Source organism: Artemia sp. Qi Xiang Cuo, chromosome 13 (assembly GCF_049724085.1).
Source record: "Artemia sp. Qi Xiang Cuo chromosome 13, ASM4972408v1, whole genome shotgun sequence".
Taxonomy (NCBI): Eukaryota; Metazoa; Arthropoda; class Branchiopoda; order Anostraca; family Artemiidae; genus Artemia; species Artemia sp. Qi Xiang Cuo.
In genome coordinates, this window is record NC_142806.1 from 4,970,182 (window position 1) to 4,994,087 (window position 23,906).

Consider the following 23,906-nt stretch of genomic DNA (forward strand, 5'->3'; position numbering starts at 1 on the left):
TTTAAATTATGTGCCTTGATTTTTACGTGATCAATGTTCAGCCCTATTTTATATCGCCTAAAAACGGTTCTGGTGCATTATATAGGCCTTTTTAAAAAGTCAAGTTTGGTTAATGCTAGTGAAATAAAAAAAATAGTTTAGAAACAAGTTTGGGCTATATATTTACAAATTGGGGGGGGGGGGTTGGATATAGCATAAATTAAATACGTCACCTAACCTAACCTAGGTACCTTCCCCCCCTAAACCCCAAAAAACAACAATTTAAAAATCGTAAACGCAATTAAAACCACACTTTGCATTGCATTGCTCTATAGAGGTTTCTTGAATTAACCCGTCTAGTGGGTATTAGGTGACGGATATCCTTGTAAAGGCCCATATAACGCACCAGTACCCAAAAAATTGTATTCCGGGATTTTTTCGAAATTTCAGATTTTTTTTGGAAGAAAAATCGGGATTTTATTATTGTGATGGCAGTAACACTGCTTGTACCATCATTTTCATTAAGAGTTTCCCGAATCCATTTTTTACATTTGGAGTTAGGACAGTAGATAGCAGCCAGCCATTTGGCTGGCTGAAAACATATTATTAGAAAAAAACAGTAAGCACTTAGTTCTTTCTATCTTCAATAAATGTATAGTTGTTGGCCTCTTCTGACAGAATTTAGGCTAATAAGCAAATAAAAGCTGCAGGCCTATGCTGTTTCTATGATTAACATATAGGCTATATTAATGGAGTACATACCTCCACCCTATTAGCCTAGATATAAAGCCCAAATGATGGCAATGAAGGAATCTTGGTCAATATATACCAAATCATAGTATTGAGTTTCAAATAAAGTGAATACACTATTTGATGCCTTTTTTTATGGTGATTAGGCTAGGCCTACAAATATAATAAGCATTTCTATCAGAAATGAATTTGAGCCCCCCCCCCTAAATCGGCTACAACAAACCTAAACCTGACGTGACCTATATAGGGGGGGGGGCGGAAATCCATTTCCTATAGAAATAGTTAGGCTATTATATTTGTAATCAGCATAAAAAGGCATCAACTGGTGTATTCACTTTAGTCCTATAGTCCAGGTGCCAAGACATAAAAACGTGACACCTCCATGACACATCTGTTTCATGCAATCTGACAGCAGTTTCTAGTCATATCAAACCTGCTGATTGTGATTATACCCTGGAATAGGTACCTCTGAGGGGTGCTTGACCCTTAAAAATGACCTGAAATATTAAATAGTACTAGCGAGTGAATTTCACTTGCAGCCCAATACATTTTGGTCCTTTTAGCTGCAACTCAACGTAACTGATCAAAAATGTAAGCAAGTTAGTGATTAAAAAAAAAAAAAAATTGAATAAACTGTTGTAATTAGTTTATTGAAAAATTGTTTATAATCGTTATTGGATATAGATCTAGATATAGACTAGATATAGTCTTTCGATTTCAGGGCTAGCACTATTTCTTAAATTTGAAGGTCACAAGTAACTATTGTATGACTCATACTTAGAGCAGCAGAAGTGCACTTAAGCTTCTCCAGGGCAGCTGCAATTACATCTGGATTTGATGGAGAGCCGGGTATGATAGGCAATTAGCCGATTCTTGACACAGGAATGTCTCAACTTCTGTTGCTACCCACCAATTCTTGACACAGGAATGTCTTGACTTCTGTTCCAACCATAACTTAAGGTTTTTAGAATTAGTACCATTACTAAGGGATATTTAAATAACAATGATAGATTATGATTTTTTTTTTCTTATATACCAAACTTTTTCATCTTTTTTCAGTCTGTCTTTTTATGAAGAGCACCATGCACTTTTGATGGTACTTTGCCTCAAGTCTCACTAATGGAGCATCTTTACACCTCATCCACAATTCAAGTTCAAGTTCTTTATTAATCAATAAAAAAAAATTTTTTGACAAAACTATCAAATTAATTACCCACAGTGAGAATAACTTGTGTGTGGGTTTATATACACTCAACAAAAAATAACTAATACTATCTCCAGATACCGTAATAAAAAGATTGCTCTTCAACTCTCCGTACGGTAACAACAAACAAAATCCGCAAAAAATCAAAGTAACCAAATAAATAAAATGAAATGAGGAGCATCCACCCCAAAAAATAAATCAAATTAATAATTACTAATTAAATGATTCATTAATCTAATTTTATTATTAACCAATGAATTATTCAAATCTATAAAACTATGAAATTTATTCCAAATATATATAATACTATGCCTTGGTGAAAAACGGGACCTTTCAGATTTTATTGAAGCCTGACGGACAACAGAACTGCCACGGGTCCAATATGTATGCAAAACCTGATTATCATCCTGAAAAAAATTATTATGCAAATAAAAATACTCAGGCAAAAGACCTTGAATGTGTTTAATCATATAAAGAACAGAATGGAAAGAAGAGAAAAGATCCAGTGGAAGGATATTTAAAATTTGATACATACTTTTTTTTGACGATTTACCAGGGTAAGAAAACGGACTAGGCAGAACATTTTTCAATATACGCAGAGCTTTATTTTGTTGCCTCTGAAGGGGAAGAATATGAATTTAAAAAGTATTCGAAAGAATAATGGGACAGTAATTTATATATGAATGTACCAGAGAATGATAAAGAGATTTCAGGACATAAAATGGCAGAATAAATTTCCGATGATTCATCATACCAATATTTCTTGCCAGTTTCATTCGAAGATAAATTGCATGTCTTTTAAATGGTAAACTTGAATCCAGTATTATCCCGAGATATTTAATATCATCAACTCTTTCAATTTCAATGGGTAGGCTTTGAATATTAATCATCATAATTTCCGGTGCTGTTTTCCCAGTACAAGAAAAGATGATGAATTTTGTCTTAGTACAATTAATAGTCAATTTATTTCTCGAAAACCATAAGATAAGCCTCGACAGTGCTGATTCCAACCTAAGCTTCAAAGATCTAGAGTCGGGGCTGCTGACATTGCATGCCGTGTCATTGGCAAATAATATGTTAATGCCAATATAATTTATGGTATTACTGATATCATTAAAATAGATAAGAAAAAGGAGTGGACCCAAAATAGATCCTTTTGGGACTCCAACTGACTGTTAGTGAGATACTGATGAGGATGAAGTATCACTTCCGTCTACAAACTGATTTTGGTTTTTTAGGTGTGACATTACTGAATCATTAACTGGTCCTCTTATACCGCAGTTATTAAGTTTAGTATGCAATATTTTATGGGAAATCGTATCAAATGCCTTTTTAATGTCAATAAAAATTGTAGCAGGAATATCACCTTTGTCGAGGGTGTCATGAACAAACTGAGTCATTGCCATAAGAGCATGCTCAGTAGAGTGAGACTTCCGGAACCCAAATTGCATCGGACTAAAAAATTTAGATTTCATTAGAAAGCTGACTATACGGCTATATAGGCACATTTCGAGCAACTTCCCAAATGTAGACAGGATCGAAATTGGCCGATAGTTTTTTGTGGTCTTTAGGTCCCCTCCTTCACACTATGAAACAATTTTTCCAAACTTGAAACAAGAAAGACATATTCCGGTTTTAAAACAGAGGGTTAACACATGGAAAAGTGGGTTTATAATATTTGGTGCTGTATATTTAATAAAATTAATCGATGACCCATCGATCCCTTCCGAAGATCCATTCTTTAAAAGGTTTTTTTTAAGTAAAAGTTCATCAGAGGTTACAGGAGTAAGAAAAATGGTGACACTGAGAGACGGGGGTGGGTATGATTGAAAGTCCTTTCCTGTTTTATTATCCAGATGATATGCCAAGTTGCTCCCAGCAGTTGACGCGGTTTCCTCGCCAATTTTTTCAAAGTGTATATTTAATGCATTGATAACTTCCACTTTCCCTGTAGCCAGTTTAGTTCCATCTTCAGCTATTAATTCATCAGGAAGATCATGGGTCTTATGTTTTCCTAAGCACTTATTAATTATTTCCCATGTTTTCTTGGGGGACCCTTCTGCTTCAACAAAGGCTTCGGCGAAGTAATGGCTTTTTGCTGATCTTAAATTTTTGTTAAATAATTTTTGTATCTTCAAAATTTAGCTAATTTAACTTCAGATTGATGAATTAAGTATGCCTTATATAATAGATTCTTTTTTTTTATCGATAACAGCAATCTAGGAGATATCAAAGGCTTAATCGGGTTTATACTATTTTTTCTTGATATTTGACGGAGAGGGAAAGCATTATTGAAACAACGTTTAAACTGATTCACAAAACATTCAGCAGCAAAATCAGGGTCCGAAGATTCTAAACAAGAAGAAAAGTCACTTGAAGAAAGCAATACTTTAAGTTTACTTAAGGAGTTTCTATTAGTCATCCTCATTTTTTTTTTAGTAGGCCTATTAAACTCTGTAATCAAGTGAAAGTCGGTCACAAGCATCAAATGGTCTGAGAAATCTTCAATAACCACATCACTAGACTTAAGTTCCAGATTCGTAAACAAATTATCAATAAAGGAAGCAGAATCTTTCGTTATTCTTGTTGGGACTCCATAAGCTGGTAAGAGACCACCGGATAAGCAAACTGATAACAAGTCAGCCCCGTCAGAAGATATTCCGTGGAAATTACCACTTGAATTATTAGAATTATGTACATCAATATTAAAGTCACCCATAAAAACTATTTTTGGATACTTTTTCAAGGCAATAAGCACAAAATCATCAAGAAGTTCCATGAATTTTGAAGCAGGAGAACTTGGAGGCCGGTAAAAAACACAAAACAAAATTTTCATACCATTTTAACTGACAAAAATTCAAACGCCATTTCAAGATATAAGTGATCAAATTCACTCACCAGATCTGACTGAATTGTTGATTTAATGAAAAAACCTACCCCTCCCTGTTTTTTATTAATCCGATTCTTATGAAAAAAGTATAATCCTGTTTATTAATAAATGACTTTGTCGAATCATTTAAAAATGTTTCACAATAGGCAAAGACATCTATATTATGATGAGAAATAAACAGGGATATTCGATCAAAAATATTTAGTAACCCGCGACAGTTCAAAAATGCCATTCTAAAATTAGAGCCTTTATTTAAAACATGGGTGGGGAGTAGATATTTATTTCAAGGAGGCACACTTGTGCCTCTATAAAGAGGCGACCCACCACAATGTTAAGCGATTTCAGGTCCTAGAGGTCGCAGAGAGACGGCGGTAATTGCATTTTGTAGCCCAAGCTCAAACTAAGAAACTTGCAAAATTTCATCCTCCTCCGACTTTATCTTCATGGGGTAAACTGGGCCGGAAGTTTGGACCCTCCCACCACAGCCCCCCGTTAACGTTGTCCGATTGGGCTGAAATTTATAGGTTAAGCTTTCCTAGGGCCCGGGAGCTTATCCTCGAAATTTCAGCTCAATCCGATCACTCCTTCCCTGTTTTCAAAAAACCAAATATAGCCACTTAAAATTCATCTCTTTTTTTTTTCTTAGCCACGCCTACAGGCCACAGTTGGCAACGGATCCGGTTGAATGAGGACTCATTCGAAGCAGAATTCGACCTGTTAGGGCCTTTTGATATTTTCAGACCGAAAAAATTATCCCCCGAATTTACATTTACGAAAAACCTCGTTTTCCTATATTAGCCCATGTTAATTTTTCCCTCCACAACCCCCCTTTAACGTTGTCTGATCGGGCTGAAATTTAGAGGATAAGCTTTCCTGGGGCCTGGGAGCTTATCGTCGAAATTTCAGCTCAATCTGATCACTCCTTCCCTGTTTTCCAAAAACCACATATCAAGATTTTTGGGAATTTGCTTGCGTCGAAAATACCTTCTATTTGCTAAACAACAATTACTATTGTGTTTGTATAGTCCAGCGGCTAAGATTCAGACTTTCAGGCGGAAAACTCGGGTTCGATTCACCATCAGAGCAACTTTTTTATATACTTTGAAAAGAAACTCAGTTTCTTTTTTAAATTATTTGAAAAAAATTACGTTTTCTAAAGAGTTAAAGAGGCTGAGTTACAAGGTCGACCCTTAAAACGTACAGGGATTAGGAGGCACAGTTGGGGGGCTGTTAAAGAGGCTGAGTCACAAGTTCGAACCTTAAAACGTACAGGGATTAGGAGGCACCCTGTACGACGTGATTTGAGTATTCAGGAATTAAAAGCCTTAACACAAGAATGTTCAAGAGCGGGGGTTTGGGGGCGGCAGCCCCCCAACTTTAACTCCTGACACGATCAGCTAACAGTTAGTCAAGCAATAATAAGTAATAAACTGTACAAAAACGTGCAGAAATTATTTGAAAAAAACTACGTTTTCTAAAGAGTTAAAGAGGCTGAGTTACAAGGTCGAACCTTAAAACGTACAGGGATTAGGAGGCACAGTTGGGGGGCTACCACCCCCAAACCCCCCGCTTTCGCAGCCTTTAAATATAAAAAAAAAATTTCTTTAAACTGAAAGTAAGGAGCGACATTAAAACTTAAAAAGAACAGAAATTATTCCGTATATGAAAGAGGCTGTGCCCTCCTCAACGCCTCGCTCTTTACGCTAAAGTTTTTATTGTTTAAAAAAGAGTTGTGAGAAAGTCAAACTTTAGCGTAAAGAGCGAGGCGTTGAGGAGGGCACAGCCTCTTTCATATACGGAATAATTTCTGTTCTTTTAAGTTTTAATGTCGCTCCTTACTTTCAGTTTAAAGAAATTTTTTTTTTATATTTAAAGGCTGCGAAAGCGGGGGTTTGGGGGTGGTAGCCCCCAACTGTGCCTCCTAATCCCTGTACGTTTTAAGGTTCGACCTTGTAACTCAGCCTCTTTAACTCTTTAGAAAACGTAGTTTTTTTCAAATAATTTTTTGGGATAGAATGAACCATCACATCAAAAACATCGTCATCATTGCATAAATTCTCAAATATTTTACCTAAATCAAGGGGGTGCTCCTCAAAATTACGAATTCTATTATCCATTATCACGATGCTGTGTATACTTATTGACAAAAAGTGACTTACCAACCATACGGAGAGTTAAAGGAGATACAATTGTAACCAGAACTTCATCTGAAAGAGACAAACATAAACAAAAAACTAGAACTTTATAACATGAAAACCTTATATAAGAAAAATCAGGAATAGTGTGGCACAAAGTAAAGAAATTAAATATAACAGTTTTTATAACAAAAAAAAACAAAGTAAGAAAAAAACAAATAATACTCATTATGATACTTTTGCGAACGGGCCTCCGAAAATAAGATAATCATGATCCTCAAACGATCATAAATTATCAAATAACTTTACAACCAGACCACTAAACACAAAATAACAAAATACTCCACAAAATCATATAAATCAACACTCAGATTACTACTATCCAATTCAGTTATTGATCAGCTCTCTCCCATATCACCGAACCATTTTTTTTATCTCAAGCCATACGTGGATTCCTTTATTTCTAACCCGAGAAGCAATAATCAGTCCACACTCCTTTATCTCTTTTACTTTATTGAGGAATCCTGTGCGTAAAGTGTTAAGTGCTGGAGGAAGGTCCGTGCAAATTCTTATTTCAGAGACCCTCAGCTTAGATATGTTTTTCATAACTAAATACGCTTCAGCTTCATTCCTGAGCCTAATTAGCACTGGATTAACTGCCGGTTTACGTGTCTGACTTTGATTACGGCGTCTATTCGTTATAGTAACAGTTTTTCCACCAAAGCGCTAACATTTGATAATTGACACATATAACTCAATAATTAGGGCATTTTTAAATAGATCTGTTTCATGATCTTCAAATATTTGATTCGGAGTAATATCTGTCGTTAATCTGTTTATGATCGAATCTGAGGTTCTTTCTTTTACTTCGATTAGTAGCATTTGATGGTTGATCAACAAGATCTTCTGTTTTTGCTCTTCCAATGACCTTTCTAATTTGGCTATTTTTCTATCTCTTTCTAAAGCCTCATTCTTTAACTCCTGTATTTCAGAAGACAAATTGTTAACTGCAGTTATTAAATCACCCTGCTTACTAAGTAGTCGGTCTAATTTTTCGTTTTGGAGCTCATTAGCTTGGTCAAACTTGGCTTTGAATACTGGAATATTCATTATATAATTTGGCGATATGCCCGAACACAATTTTTTTTTTTTTTAAACATCATTAAACGAGACTTACTCGCAAGGGGGGTGATTGACTACCCCCCGAAAAATCCAAAGAACGTGTTGTTGAAATAAAAATTTCTGTTGAATCAACTACAGTTCAGGTATCCAGTAATTGCGCAATTTTAATCCTTTCATTCACTCAAATGTTTTTCAATTAGGATAGCTATCTATTTCATATTTTGGTCTTCACAGTACAGGAGCTAGATTCATACTGAATCTAGCTTCCAAATCTTTCAGTCTTCCTACCTGCTTCTGAATTCTGCCTTTCTAGAGTTGTTATCTGCTTTACATTCATTTTCTTTTTTTGTGCTGCCTTTTAAGCCACAAAAAAGACAGCATGACTTGTATTTAAGGTTCCCTTCATGTGAGTTACTGTCTCTACATAGTGTTTGCCACCTTTTAGTTGACAAACACTGTGATTGAGTTTGGTTAGAAGACTCCTGATGACTTCGGCAGGAATAGAATTTCTGGGAGCATACTCTGTGCCAGAACAAGTCTGTTTTAGAAAAGTTAGGCTTTGTAAAACTTTTTCTCTATGCCCTGTAGCCAAATGTACATAAACAGTTTGATGCCAAGAAGGAAATCACATGTTGAATGTCTGTAACTTTCAAACAGTTCATGGTAACAAACTGTAAGTAAGGAGTGACCCGGCTCAATGGTAACCAAAACTCTAAAAAACAGAATTTTGGTACCAATAGATACATCAAAAGAATCAGATTTTAATTCTGATTTCAAAAATATAAGTTTTATCAAGTTTAATCTTACCCATCAAAAGTTACGCGCCTAAGAAAATTTGGCTCATTTTTGAAAAAAGGGGGAAAGACCCGCTAAAAGTTATAGAACCTTAATGAAATTCACACCATCATATTCAGCATATCAGATAACCCTACTGCAGAGGTTTAAAGCTCCTATCTACAAAAATTTGTAATTTTGCATTTTTTGCCAGAAGACAGATCACGGGTGCGTGTTTATTTGTTTTTTTTTTTTTTCCCCAGGGTTAATTGTATTGACCCAGTGGTCCTAGAATATTGTAAGAGGGCTCATTGGAACAGAAATTAAAAGTTCTAGTGCCCTTTTAAGTGACCAAAAGAAATGGAGGGCAACTAGGCCCCCTCCCACGCTCATTTTTTTCTCAAAGTCACCCAATTAAAATTTTAAGATAGCCATTGTGTTTAGCATAGTCAAAAACCTAATAAATATGTCTTTTACAATGACTTAATCCCCCACAGTTCCCAGGGGAAGGGCTGCAAGTTATGAACTTTGCCCATTGCTTACATATTGTCTTGGCTATTGGGAAGTATACAGACATTTTCAGGAAGAATTTTTTTCTGGTGGGGGGGGGAGGGGGCTGGAGAAGTGGGTTACTTGGGAGAATCTTTCCATGGAAGATGTTTCTTTGGGGTAAGGGACATTTCTATGAAGGGGGCGCCGGATTTCCAAGCATTATTTAAAAAACAATCAGAAATTAAATTTAAAAAAACAAGTACTTTCAACTGAAAGTAAGAAGCAACATTAGAACTTAAAATGAACAGAAATTATTACGTATATGAAGGGGTTCTCCCCCAAGTCAATACTTTGCTCTTTACACTACAGTTTTTTTTTAGTGCTTTCAAAAGAGCTATCTATTCTAATTAAACGGCCTGTGTGATTCAGGGTTTTGTGAATTAAATTTTTTTTTCAACTTTTAACGTAAAGAGTGTGGTATTGACTAAGGGGAGAACCCCATCATATACGTAATAACATATACGTAATAAAAAAAAACAAGCAATACGGCTCAATAGTAAGCAAAACTTTTAAAAAGGGAACTTCGATGTCAATAAATGTATCAAAAGAATGGGCTTATAATGATGATTCTAAATATATGAATTTTATTAAGTTTAGTATTACTCATCAAAGGCTACAAGCCTCAGAAAACTCACCTGATTTTTTAAAGAGGGGGAAACATCCCCTACAAGTGAAAAATTTTTAATGAAAATCACACCGTCAGATTCAGCGTATCAGAAAACCCTATAACATAGGTTTCAAGCTCATATCTACAAAAATCTGCAACTTTGTATTTTTTGCCAGAAGAAAAATATACGAATATAGAAGTTCGTTACGTAAGTTAATTTGTAAATTACGTCAGAACCAAATTTAGAGACAGCCATTTTGTAAAAGAAAAGTAAAATTTTTATGCAAATTTTGTTTACTTATTCAATGACGGCAAGCCAAAATAAAAGCTGCATTAACTAAAAAACGATCAGAAATTAAATAAAAAAAACAAGTTTTTTAAACTGAAAGTAAGGAGCAACATTAAAACTTAAAACGAACAGATATTCCGTATATGAAAGGGGCTGTCCCCTCCTCAACGCCTCGCTCTTTACGCTAAAGTTTGACTCTGTCTCACAACTTTATTTTCTAAAAAAATAAAAAACCTTAGCGTAAAGAGCGGGGCTTCGAGGAGGGAACAGTCCCGTTCATATTCGGAATAATTTCTGTTTGTTTTAAGTTTTAATGTTGCTCCTTACTTTCAGTTTAAAAAACTTGTTTTTTTTATTTAATTTTAGTATAGAAGCTGATTCAGCCCTATGGGATATTAATTTATGTTTTTTACCAAGTTTTTCTCACTGGACTGAAGAGTAAGGTTGAAGGTTATTCAAACAAAACATATTGCTTTGTACATTATGCAAGATATGTCTAAAAAACTAGCTGAAATAGACTGACTTTTTATATTTTTTTATGTATTTGGAATTCTAAATTCTAAAACCTTATTGAAAGCACAAAACCCACCTCCAAAAAACCAAATATTCTCTTAGGAGTAGAAAATTCCATAAGTAGCCTGCAGACAAATAAAAACAGTAATGCATAAGGCTTTCAGTAGTCTTTAGCAGGCTGTGATAACTTTTACTATTTATATTTTTTTGAAAAATTAAGCAAGCTCAATTTAAAGTTCAGTAATAGTTAGTACAATTCTACAAATATCGGAAGGTATTTTTACCTTCGGTAGTTAATATTGGTAGTTTATTTGGATTAATTTTGTTGATAAATCGTATGTATTTGAGAAACAATGATTTTTGTTAGTTTTAAGTTTCAACTTTGCTATTTGCAGCAGGGCCTGGAGTTTTTTTGCCTCAACTGACATCTGAAATTTTAATTTTACGTGGGAATTTGTTTAACCATAAGCTCCCCAGAATTTTTCAAAGTGATTTTTGCTCTTAAAAAACAAAACAAAAAAAAACAATTAGCCTTAAAAAAATATTTTTGTTTAATTTAGATGATGAAACTAAAAAAGTGAATATGATTTTTTGTTAAAATACCGCAATAAATGTAAGTTTTATTCCCTACCTCCATTAGAATCCGAAGGGCGTTTTATCACCGTTATCTTTGACAATTGAAGCTAAAAATTCCATTATTTCATTTGACGCTAAAAATTCCATTGTTTAAATTACGCATTTTTAATTTCTGCTTACTAAAACGGCTGAGAGAATGAGCATACTAGAGGGGGATTTAAAGCATCCAGTTAAGGGTTTTCCACCATGGAGGTAATAATGGTACAATTAATATGTATTCCAGGCTTTTGACTCCAAAAGGAGACATGTTGTACGTCACGATGGAATTACTAAGACAAACTTAAAGGAGGCAAAAGGTGGCACAGCTTTTAAGTGAGGAGTTAAAAAATTATCTGCGATCTTGTGGTAAACCGCTAGTCCTGGCAGAAAAAAGAATTAGTAATGAATAATAAGAGACATGCTAACCATACATAAAAAGAGTTTTCCTCCTTTTTCACGATACAATCAATAGATACACAATAGATACATCAAAAGAATCAAATTTTGATGCTTATTCCAAATATGCGAAATTCATCAAATCTAATCTTATCCATCAAAAGTTACAAGCCTGAGGAAATTTGCCCAATTTTTGAAAAAAAGGGGGAAACACCCTCAAAAATTCAAGTGATCTTAATAAAAATCACTCCATCAGAATCAACATACCAAAGAACCCGGATGTGGAGGTTTCAAGCTTCTATGATATTTATAATATTTATAATATTATAAAATTTATAATATATGGAATTTATAATATTTTCTATGTCTTTCTTCTTTTTTTCTAGTCCTATCGTGTTGATCAGACAATCATAGAAAGTTTGGAAAGGGCATGTTTTTTTATTACAAAGGGAGGGTTCATTTGGTCACAAATTATAACTTATGATGCCCTTCCTTGGGTTGAAACCAATCAAAGAGTATCCGACCTCACTTTTAACACCCTTTGTGTCCCGGTAACCCCCGAAGCTTTAAATGTGGAAAAATAGTAGCTCAGAGGATGATAAGAACTCCGTAACTCCTAGGGTGGCCCCTAATTATACAAATAGGGCACGCAAAATAGAGGCTGCAGAGATGCGTTCGAGTGAAAGCATGGCGATTGCAAGGGCTTAAAGTGAGACCATTGGGTTTATGCCCCTTTCAAACCCCAGCCTCTAGTTGAATGTATATAATAATGTTTCGCCTGTTTCTACTCGTAATCAAATGTTTAGGAAATATTCATAAATTATTAAATGTCAGCGTGTTTTGTAAGATTTATTACTTCAATCGCTGTAGCCATTTCTATTATCAATGTTATTATTATTATTCAAATTTATACTATTTAATTTGCAAGTGCTTTCTAAAGGTGCTAGACCCCCCCTCCCCGTGGAAAATTCCCTCCTCGCTGAAACTTTTCCCTTGACAAATCCTCGCAACATCCTCTACATAAGTAAAATGGTATATCCAAAGAGAAAAAGACAAATAAAAAGAATTCTGTAAATGAATCCAGGGAGATTCCTCTCGGAAAAATTCATCCTCATTGGAAATTCTCCCTGTGGAAATCCCTGGAATCTCCCAATGGTTGCAGCGATAGCCGTAACATAGTAAAGAGTGAACGATGGACCATAGTAACCAAAAACTTAAAAACACACTTAAAAAGTTTTTTGTTAAAAAATTGTTATTTGGAGTGGATTTAAGAATAATATTTTTTAGGAGAAATACCCCCATCTTGAACAACAAGCAAAATCACTTGCATAGGAAGCATATTCATTTGAAAGAATATCATAACTGAATCAATTTGATGACATCCCATGGGGTGTTCAATTGTGCAACAACTGGATACTTAATATACATAATTAAACAAATGCATAATTAATATGCATTTTTGTTGTTTAATTATCAGGATACTAATGTCATAGTAAACTCCGATATGCCATACATTGTTGCTGACCCCCCTCCCAATAATACAGAGAAAAAAAATATTATACATCCAATGCTCTTTAACTATCCAGATATAGACCCCTCTTACCCCCCCCCCCCCCGTAGAAAATTCCCTCCTCACTGAAACTTTTCCCTTGACAATTCCCAATTATTCCCTTGAAGCATTGACAATTAGGTACAACAATCTAATTATAACCAATACAGTATTTGGCCATAAAATGCCACATAAGTTAACATGGTATTCAAATGCTTCAAGGGAATTTTCCCTTGGAGCATATTCATTGAAAGAATTCATTTGCAAGAATATCGTCATATCTAGTACCTTTTTGAAGTAAAATCAAGAGATTGTGACACATCAAAGTAGCGTTTACTGTTATTTTGTTCCACTAAACATCAATTTTCACCCAGAGAAGGTCAAAATGCCGAAGAATACAAATTCCAGTAGAAACAAACAAAATTTATGGTCTTAAATCCTACACAAAATATTTTCAACCCCCTCCCCGTCTCGAAAAACGGCTCTAAAGTAAGAAGTGAACGCAGCAGTGAGGTCTGTTGTTATGCTTAAACCATCAGTTGGTAATCTTAAGTTCGAATTTTGTCCCAAATCTTTAAGAATTACTTCTGAATCACAAAGGCTATTCAATTAGAAAAAATAGCTCTTTTAAACATGCTAAAAAAAACTTAATCGTAAAGAACAAAGTATTGATGAGGGGAAGCCCTACTCATATATGTAATAATTTCTGTTTGTTTCAAGTTTGAATGCTGCTCCTTACTTTCAGTTAAAAAACTTGTTTTTTATTTAATTTCTAATAGTTTTTTAAATAATGCTGGGAAATCCGGCTCCCCCTCCATGAAACATTCCCTTCTGTCATGAAAAATTCTTTCATGTAAAGATCCTTTTACATACCCTCCCCTTGCCCTCCAAGCCCCCCACCACCACCAGAAAAATGCACCCTGAAAACGTCAGTATACTTCCCAATAACCAATACTACATGTAAACAATGGGCAAAGTTCATAATTTGCAACCCTTCCTCCGGGGACTGTGGGGGATTAAATCCTCCTCAAATACATAGGTTTTAGATTTTTCGACTATGTTGCACAAAATGGCTATCTCAAAATTTTTATCGGATGATTTCAGGGGGGAAATGAGCGTTGGAGGGGGGCTAACTGCCCTTCAATATTTTTGGTTGCTTAAAAAGGATACTAGAACTCTTGATTTTCGATTAAATGAGCCCTCTCTCGATCTTATAGGATCGCCGGTTACATGAGAAAAAAAACAAAAAAAAAACATAAACATGCATCCGCGACCTTCCCTTGAAGCATTATTATTCCCTTGATCCCAATTATTTTAAAGTTGACGCGATGACAACAGAGTACTTGAAGAACAACTTCATTCGACGTTTTACTTTCAACTAGCCTATAGTAATCTAGCAGGGGTGGCAAAGGGGTCAGTTGCTGCCCCCCAATAATGTGGAGAAAAAAATATTATAAATCCCATTCCCTTTAACTATCCAGATATAGACCCCTCTTGCCCCCCCCCCCATGGAAAGTAAAATCCTCCACATCCGGGTTCTCTGGTATGCTGATTCTGATGGAGTGATTTTTATTAAGATCACTTGATTTTTTGAGGGTGTTTTCCCCTTTTTTTTTAAAAATGGGGCAAATTTTCTCAGGCTCGTAACTTTTCATGGATATGATTAAATTTGATGAATTTTACATATTTGGAATGAGCATCAAAATTCAATTCTTTCCTGGATATTATTCTTTCCTGGGGGGGGGGAGGGGGTATTGTTAAATTTAAAATTCATTCAAAGAAAAAAAAACATATTAAGTGAAAAAATGTATGGAAAACAATCTGCTTAGGTGTGTTATGCACTCTTTGGGTCCAGAACAAAAATTGTAAGGAGTTTAGTTGCACAAATCTTTAAATTAAGTCTAAGGAGTGAAATTTAAAAACTCAAAATACACTTGAAAATGAGAATAGAAAAATCAATAAAAAGAATGGATTTTATCTTTATCTTTCTTCTGGCCAAAAAAATTAAAATTTCACATTTTTGTACATGGGAGCTAGAAAATATTATAAATTCCAGTAAATATTGTAAAAACTAGGAGATTTGCGTACTCAGCTGTGTATGCGTGCAACCGTATGATCCCCCCGCCCACAAACTAATATTCTTATTTTTCATCATTTACCAGTGATAAATTCATATTCATGTTAGGGTAAGCTATTGAATTTTCATGGCAATAACTTCAGTTTTTTTTTTTTTTGTCAAATTGCTTTTAAGTATTTTTCTTGAAAATAGAAACAACCAAACCAAATTTGTAGTAAACTTTTTTTCTTTTAAATGGGGAAATACTTCTCTATTTGTCTGGCATTAATAAGTTAACAATGCATTTCTAATTTATCTTACCTTTGAAAAATATTACCCATGAAGGTAACATTTGTTACCTTTACCTTCAGCTAAATCACCTACCCCCAACTTGTCAATGAGAAAAAAAAATTGTCATTTGTAGGTGACAAAGGAATGGTAAATAATAACAGAGAGTTAGAGTAAAATTTGCAGCTGGTTTAGGAAAGGTAACTTGTATCTCGATTAGTCTGGGCGCTGTATTCGTGCAAAAAATTGTTTAATTTTCAGTTTCAATGGTGAAAATAATTAATATTGCTAATATAATAAAGTCATTTAATAAGATTTATTAATTATAAATTAAAGAGAAAAACAAAGACGTAGCTGTTTTCATAATTTTACAGGAAGGCGGAAATAGGATTAAAATTTTTTTTACTAAAAGCAGGTTGTTCCCCCAGGATTTAAATATGAAAAATCTTTGAACATTACGTCTGCTTGTATTCCAGCGAATGGTACTGAAACATTTTCCACAAATGATAGCTAGCCCTTCCCATCTACTTTTTATTGAAGGTAGATGGCTTCCTCTTCCTCGGCTCTCGTCTGCCAAAACCCGATGTCGACATTGTTCAAGTTTTTGAAATAATTGCAAAATAGGGAGTATCTACTTTTTTGGGAAGGAAGAAATAGATGAAGATAAAGAGTTTTGTTAAGGGTTTTCCGAAGCCGGTTTAATTCCAGGCTTTTGCCACTTCGTTTTCTGCTGGACGTAGATATTTATAGGTTTCGCAATTCTAGTGTGTCCATACTAGGGTTTGGGTCTGGAAATCGGTGAAATCTGCTATCACTCTTGTAGACACAATTATCGTATCTAAGAAAGTATAACAGATAGAACACTATGACTTTTCAATTGAAATTCTCCTGTTAAGATTGATGGAGGTCCAATCTTAACTCAAAATAGAATCTTGAGTTTTTGGCAGCGGACAGCTGACTTCTACACAAGGGAACACTAAGTAAATCCCAAATAGAGAAATTTTGCTACTCTTTCGCTCATTTTCTAGAAATATGTGTGCTAGGCCTAGGTATTATTGACACAAGAAAGCAGTAGTCTCAATTGGAGGGGGATATGTGCCCCCTATGTTTCCCCCTAGATTTTTAAAAATACCATGTTCTGATATTTCCATTGAAAAATGCCCATTTTGTTATTTTCATCAAATAAATTGAATAGGCGACAAAATTCCCCCTTAGATTTTGAAACAATGTATTTTACCCTCCTCCCTAATTCTCATGAATTGACACAAGTGCGAGAAAGTGCTTTGAGATAACACTTTAAAACTTCTGAAGCAGCTTTTCCACTCTTCCGAAAGTTATATGTTTTAGTTGTGCCAGATCAAGTTTTGGATGACATGTGCAGTATGCTGGATGTATTTTTCAAATAATCATAATATCAGGCATATAAGTTAATCACAAAAAAATTATACATCTTAGACTCACATTCATCTTAGGCTTGAAAGAAAGAGAAATTCTTTGAGGAAATATTATGCCCAGCACACGTAGGACTTATCACCTGATTTTGCAAATATAGCCGTCCCCTAAGGTTAGTCACTTGCATTCAAACTACAAAAAGTATGTTGAAGTAATTAGCAAGTTTTTGCCTTCAATAACATATGCTAAGTTCACCAGATCACCTAGGGAATAGACTTTACGGTTTACATGGCGAAGGAAACCCAAAACTTGTTTAAGAACCGTTAGAAAATACAGGAAGAACCCCTGGAGATCTCCATAGGCACTAGAGCAAACCTTGTAATATTTCCCAACGAGTAAGAAAATAAGCAATTTTACAGGTGTCAAAGAATTATTTTCTGCTTTAATTTTATTATTTTTTATTGAATAATTATCACACAGCTGAGGTTCTTGGGGGATCTTGGATTCCCATTCTTTTAGATCTCAGAAGTCTTTAAGATTCGAGTTTGTCCTGTAATGTTCATCCATAATCCACTCTTTGTTTTGTTGATCTATCTGCGCTAAGCAATCAACCCTTTCTTCAAAAGATTTTATACTTATCTGCCTGGTTCATAACATACACAATTGAATCAAGCAATTCGTGGTAACGAGCTGTTAGTAAGGAGCAACTTGGCCCAATAGTAGACCAAAACTCTAAAGAAGGAATTTTTAAAACGTTTTAATATATCAAAGAAATTGGGTTTTTATGCTTATTATAAATATATAAAACTATTAAGGTTAATGTTATTCTATCAAAAGCTACGAGTCAGATAAAATTTGGGTGCTTTCCTAAAATGGAGGAAACGACCCCAAAAATTCAAGCAATCTTAATGAAAGTAACACTACTAGATTCAGCATGTCATTGAATCCTGTAGATTTTTCAAGCTCCTACCTGCACAAATGCGGAATTTTGCTTTTTCTGTACTACAAAAAAGATCACGGATGCGTGTTTATTTGTTGTCCTTTTTTTCGCAGGGGAATGCTCATTCGAACGGAAATAGAAAGTTCAAGAGCACTTATTAATTGACCAAAAAGATTGAGCCATGGGATATTGGCATTTTCAGCACTTTTTGGCCCTAAACTACGATTTTACCTAACAGAGGACCAAGCTGCTATCGATTGAACAATTCTGAGATGGCCAATCGGTTTAAAGTTTCAAAAACTATGCATTGAACTTCCCAGTTGCACAGGAAGCAATTGCGCACAGTGGAGCATTTGTGCCTTAAAAATCAAATTATCAATACAGGATATAAGGTTAATATAGAAATGTATCTTAATGCTTTATTTTCCTAAACTGATTCACCTGATTTTTCGTGAAATTCTGTCTAGTGGTGCATAATGACACATCACCTTTTATGAAGGAGGTGCGGCGCATCATTTTGTAGCTGGGAAGGGGGGCAGATGCCTAAAAAGAGCACATTTCAAGTCCCATAATGTCTAACTCTCCATGATACTTCAGATAAATGGAACGGGTAATAGAAGGGGGGACGAATTAGCATCCTTTCATTTAGACTGAGCCTGGATAACGGTACTCTGGGTGATACATCCCTTCTTATTGTAGAAAAATGTTTCTGAAATTTCTTTAGGGTTTGATTTTACTAGACGGATTTGCTTCATATCTCATAAAATTACATACGGTGATGTGTAAGTGCACATCTAAGTGGGAGGGGGCAGACGCCTCAAAGAGCGCACTCTAATGCCCAAATGTCCAAACTCTCCTTGAGCCTTCAAATAAAAAAGTATAGAATGAGTTTTGGGAAGGGATTGGGGAGAAATCGGTATTAAAGTTATATGCCCACCGGCACCAAGGTGGAAAAGGTATGATGGGGCATCATGAGTCTCGCCAGGAAATTTCTTGAGGGGGGATGGGGGTGTTAAGCAGGGCCGTATCCAGGATTTTTGTTCAGGGGGGGGGGTTTACTAATTTTTGACTTTTTTTTGGGGGGGGGGGGAGGGTACTAATTTTTTACTCAGTTTTCGACTAATTTTACTGATTTTTTCCTAGGTTTTACTAATTTTCGACTTATTTTCGAGTCGGTCAAAAATTTCGGGGGGGGGGGGGTTCAAACCGGGTTAACCCCACCACCCCCCTTGGATAAGGCCTTGGTGCTAAGTGCTATCAGGAGCTGTTTTCAGCGATTTTGAATGGTATTATTTCTCTTTTTCTATTTTACAAAAAATTCAACGTGTTTAAACATAAGTATACAATGTATTAAAACTCGGAGAATTCTGGTGTAGAGGTCGCGATTGCTTCAGTCGCGTAGAAGATCAAAAGTCACACAGAATTTCCATCCATGTGAAGAATAATACCCATTTTCTTTCACCCCAAATTCTATAGTAAAAATGTTACTCCAGGAAAAATTGAGAATTCGGTAGTTCCCCTGCCCCATTTATAATAAGATTCAGCTAAACTACAGTGCCAGTTACAGCCAGCACCGAAGTTCATTTATTTTCTAAAGAAATTTACTTAAAAATTATGGAAAATTTAGCTAATGCCAGCCAATAAGTGAGCTTCGTATTGAATCCTTGGCTGTATTAGCGAAAAAAGCCAACGGTGGATCAAAATTCTATTGTAAAATCTTATTATCAAATCCTAATGGCAGTATATTGAAAAATGGAAAGCTTTTTAATAAGGCAGTGAAAACTAAAGAGACCTTTTAATACAAAATAATAATCGAAGTCCGAATATTTTGGCTTTACATCTGGAAGCCTTTATAAACGGGAAAAGAAAACTAAAACACTAACCTGGACAATATATAAAGAAAACACATCAAAACACTACGAAAAAACAACAAGAAAAACGAAAAGAAAACTCGCATTTAAACAAAATCCAACACGGTAAAGTACGAAAGCACAACAATAAAGAGATAAAGCAAGACCTCTGCTCAGTGGCGCACTCAGAAAATAGTAATGTGGGGGGGGGGGCTTACCAACGGAAAACTTCAAAAATCTCTTTGAAAAAACGGTATTTTAAAGCATTGCTTTAAGTTTATTTAGCTCTTTGAATGCAAGTTTTGAGTTGGGACTAAGCAACAAATGATGAAACCGAGCATTTTAAATAAAATTAAAAACAGAATATAATATTTTCTTGAGGGGGTTGGGGGCAACACCCCCTTTAGCCCCCCCCCCCCGTGGGTGCTTAATTGCCTTTGCTGTATGTAGATTATTGTTTGTCCAAATTATCTTATGATATGGGATTCTAGCAAAATGAAACAGTATTTTTGTTTAAAAATTTTACGTATGCTTTAGTTCCTTCAACTGTATTTGGTTTAAACAGACTGTTCCATTCAACTAGAATCCTTATCAGAAGATAATTTGGACATACAAAAATATAGGTAGAGCAAACATCTCACCTTGTTCCTTTATTTTTTGTGCTTTGATGCTTTACCCTGTTGAATTTTGTTTAAATGCGAGTCTTAATGACATTTTTTTTTGTGACTTTCTGTATGTTTGCAAGTTTTTTTTCCCGGAATGTAAAGTTGAAATATTCAACCCGGTTTTAATACATTTTCACTGTTATTCAATAGAGACAATTAATAATTTGAATTAGTCGGAACTAGCCAGTCAGCAGATCTTTTGGGACCATGTGCAATATCAATTTGCGGGGCCCCAGTGAGCGCTACTAAGAACGAGGAAATCGTATTTATATCATTCACTAAAGTAAATCTTATTGTGTAGGTATTTTTGTGGTTTCAAATTTAATTTTAAGGTATATTTTTGCCGTCCAGCATGGGATATAGTTCTTTATGGTATTTCTATGATACACAAAGACGGCTGAACATTCGCGCGGCCTTGCATTTTTAGGTTATGCCTACACTCAAATTCGGAGCTCTTGGTGGCACGGGGTCCTGTGCAGCCACATAGGTTGCACATGCCTACCGTCACCACTGCCACTCAGATCATTCTTAAAGTGACCATTGTGATTGCTAGAATCTGAGCACAAGCTCAGCGCTAATGATATGTCGGTGTGAACAGACCTTTAGACATGCACTCAGAATTGTTCTGAAATAATCGGTGAAAGAGCAAGAGAAAGGCCAGATACACAAGGTCACACTTTGATGTGATTCCCAAACTGAACTTTGGGTGTTTCCTTGGATGCTGTCATAGCAGAACCTTTAAGAGAGTAGGATGGAGAGGGAACGGTTGTCAGTATCCCGATTTTGCTGCAATTAGTCTGGGCTGGAAATAATGATCAGGTAGATAATACCAGAAGTCCCAAGAGGTGCCGGCTGCTTTACTCTGCATTGGATAGGGACTATATGAATAACTGGCGTTATTCTTTGTTCCCAGTCAAAATATAAGTAAAACTGCTTGGGGTGGCATAAGAAATGACACACAATTTAAGTATTTCCGATATTCAGACATTAATGAATGATGATTTATACTCCGATTTATCAACCTCTATGCTTTTAAATATGTTTCTTAAAAGACAGAATTCAAGGCAATGTGACATCAGCTATGCATGAGTTACTTTAAATCAATATTTATGAATCTAGAATGAAAAATAAGTAAATATAAATTAATGCAGTTTGTGTGTAGTTACGACAAGTCCCTCGATACAAAGTGCCCTGGCCTAACCAAAAAATTAAATAAAATAAATAAAAAATTGTGCCCACATCACTCTTTACCTAGGCATCGCTATTGCGCTGCCCAAGATGACTTCCACTTAAAACCTTAATATGATGGGACTAATATAATTCTTTTCTGAATCACTTTGAGTTTGTTCATACCTTACAGAAAACTTATGCTTTAATTAAACTATTAAACTAAAATTAATTTTCAACGTTATCAACTATTTTAATTTTTATTGTTGTGTATAGGCGTTAAAAATGGCTTTGGTTAATCTAACTAAAAATAATAAATTAATTTTTTTCAAATAAAATGTTTTATGAAACAAAGGAATTTTTTATGTAGGCTTCTGCTAAGGCTGAATCTAAACAGATTACAGGAGAGGTCAATTTTTTGGGAGATTTGGGAGCCTCTGTGTTTCTGATCAATTCGTTGAGATTTAATTTTTATAGCATTTTAGGATTTCTTTTCCTTGTTATTTTTATTTGTTTTTGTTGGTGTTGAAGGTCCTTCAAAAAGTGCTGCCACAACCCTAATGGAAACCTCAAATTCTTCTCTCTCACCAGGACATCAAAGTCTCTCTGAGGGTGTTTCACCCAGGATTTCCACATCTTTTCCAGAATTTTACTCCCAGGAAGTGGGCCTCAATGACGAAGGCCTAATTCAACAAATAATGTTTCTGAATTATTTTTTAAAAGAATAACAATTTTTTTGCTAAGATAAAGCATGAAACATTATATAAAGCTTTAAATAGCGTTATTGAAAGATTTTACTTTCATAAAAAGTGTTATCGCGTTAAACACAAGGCGATTGTAAGATTTAGCGTTGAGAGCATTATTTAAGTAGGCTAAAGTTGTACAATGTCGGCAAAGTGCCGATTGATCTGCCATTCTAGTCTTTATTGAGCGAGTATAAATATGTTTCTATTCATAAAAGTTAACTACTAACTACTGTATATGAAAATCTGTGAACAAAACTCTAAATTTGTGAAATCAGTTTCGTAACAATCAAGTTTATCACTCTTAAATTTGTTCTGACCTCTTGTTATGTCTAGTTTTATAAGTTTTTGACTGGTATTTGCATGCTCTGTGGCTTTCATTCTTTCTGGGTGAATTATTCAGACAATGTTAATGTTCATCCATCTTCTATTTGTTTATTCTTTTCAAACAGTTCGTGGTAACGAACTGTAAGTTAGGAGCGAACCGGCTCAATTGTAACCAAAACTCTAAAAAACGGAATTTTCGTACCAATGGTTACATCAAAAGAATCAGATTTTTATTATGATTTCAAAAAAATAAGTTTCATCAAGTTTAATTTTATCCATCAAAAGTTAAGTGCCTGAGAAAATTTGGCTGATTTTCGAAAAAAGGGGGAAAGACTCCCTAAAAGTTATAGAGCCTTAATGAAAATCACACCATCATATTCAGCGTATCAGATAACCCTACTACAGAGGTTTCAAGCTTCTATCTACAAAAATGCGGAATTTTGCATTTTTTGCCAGAAGAAAGATCACGGGTGCGTGTTTATTTGTTTTTTTTTGTTTTTTTTTCCCCAGGGGTGATCGTATCGACCCAATGGGCCTAGAACATCGTGAGAGGGCTCATTCGAACGGAGATTAAAAGTTCTAGTGCCCTTTTTAAGTGACCAAAAACAAATGGAGGGCAACTAGGCCCCCTCCCACGGTAATTTTTTTCTCAAAGCCACCTAATTAAAATTTTGAGATTGCCATTTTGTTCAACATAGTCGAAAATATAATAAATATGTCTTTTACGATGACTTACTCCCCCAAGGATTCCAGGGGAAGGGCTGCAAGTTATGAACTTTGCCCATTGCTTACATATTGTATTGGTTATTGGGAAGTATACAGACATTTTCAGGAAGAATTTTTTCTGGTGGGGGGGGGGGCTGTAGGAGAGGGTTACTCGGGAGAATCTCCGTGGAGGATGTTTCTTTGGGGTAAGGGACATTTCTATGAAGGGGGCGCCGGATTTCCTAGCATTATTTAAAAAAACGATCAGAAATTAAATTTAAAAAAACAAGTACTTTCAACTGAAAGTAAGAAGCAACATTAGAACTTAAAATGAACAGAAATTATTACGTATATGAGGGGGTTCTCCCCCAAGTCAATACTTCGCTCTTTACGCTACA

General features: G+C 35.1%; 1 protein-coding gene across 1 annotated transcript in view; it reads left to right on the forward strand.

Moving 5' to 3' along the window:
* Window positions 1-521: 521 nt before the first annotated feature.
* The window catches only part of LOC148944870 (uncharacterized), a 40,160-nt gene continuing 16,775 nt past the window's right edge, over window positions 522-23,906 (forward strand). Inside the window, exon 1 of the mRNA XM_089098873.1 lies at window positions 522-598. The gene's annotated coding sequence lies outside the window, so the exon portion shown is untranslated. The remainder of the gene's footprint in view (window positions 599-23,906) is intronic.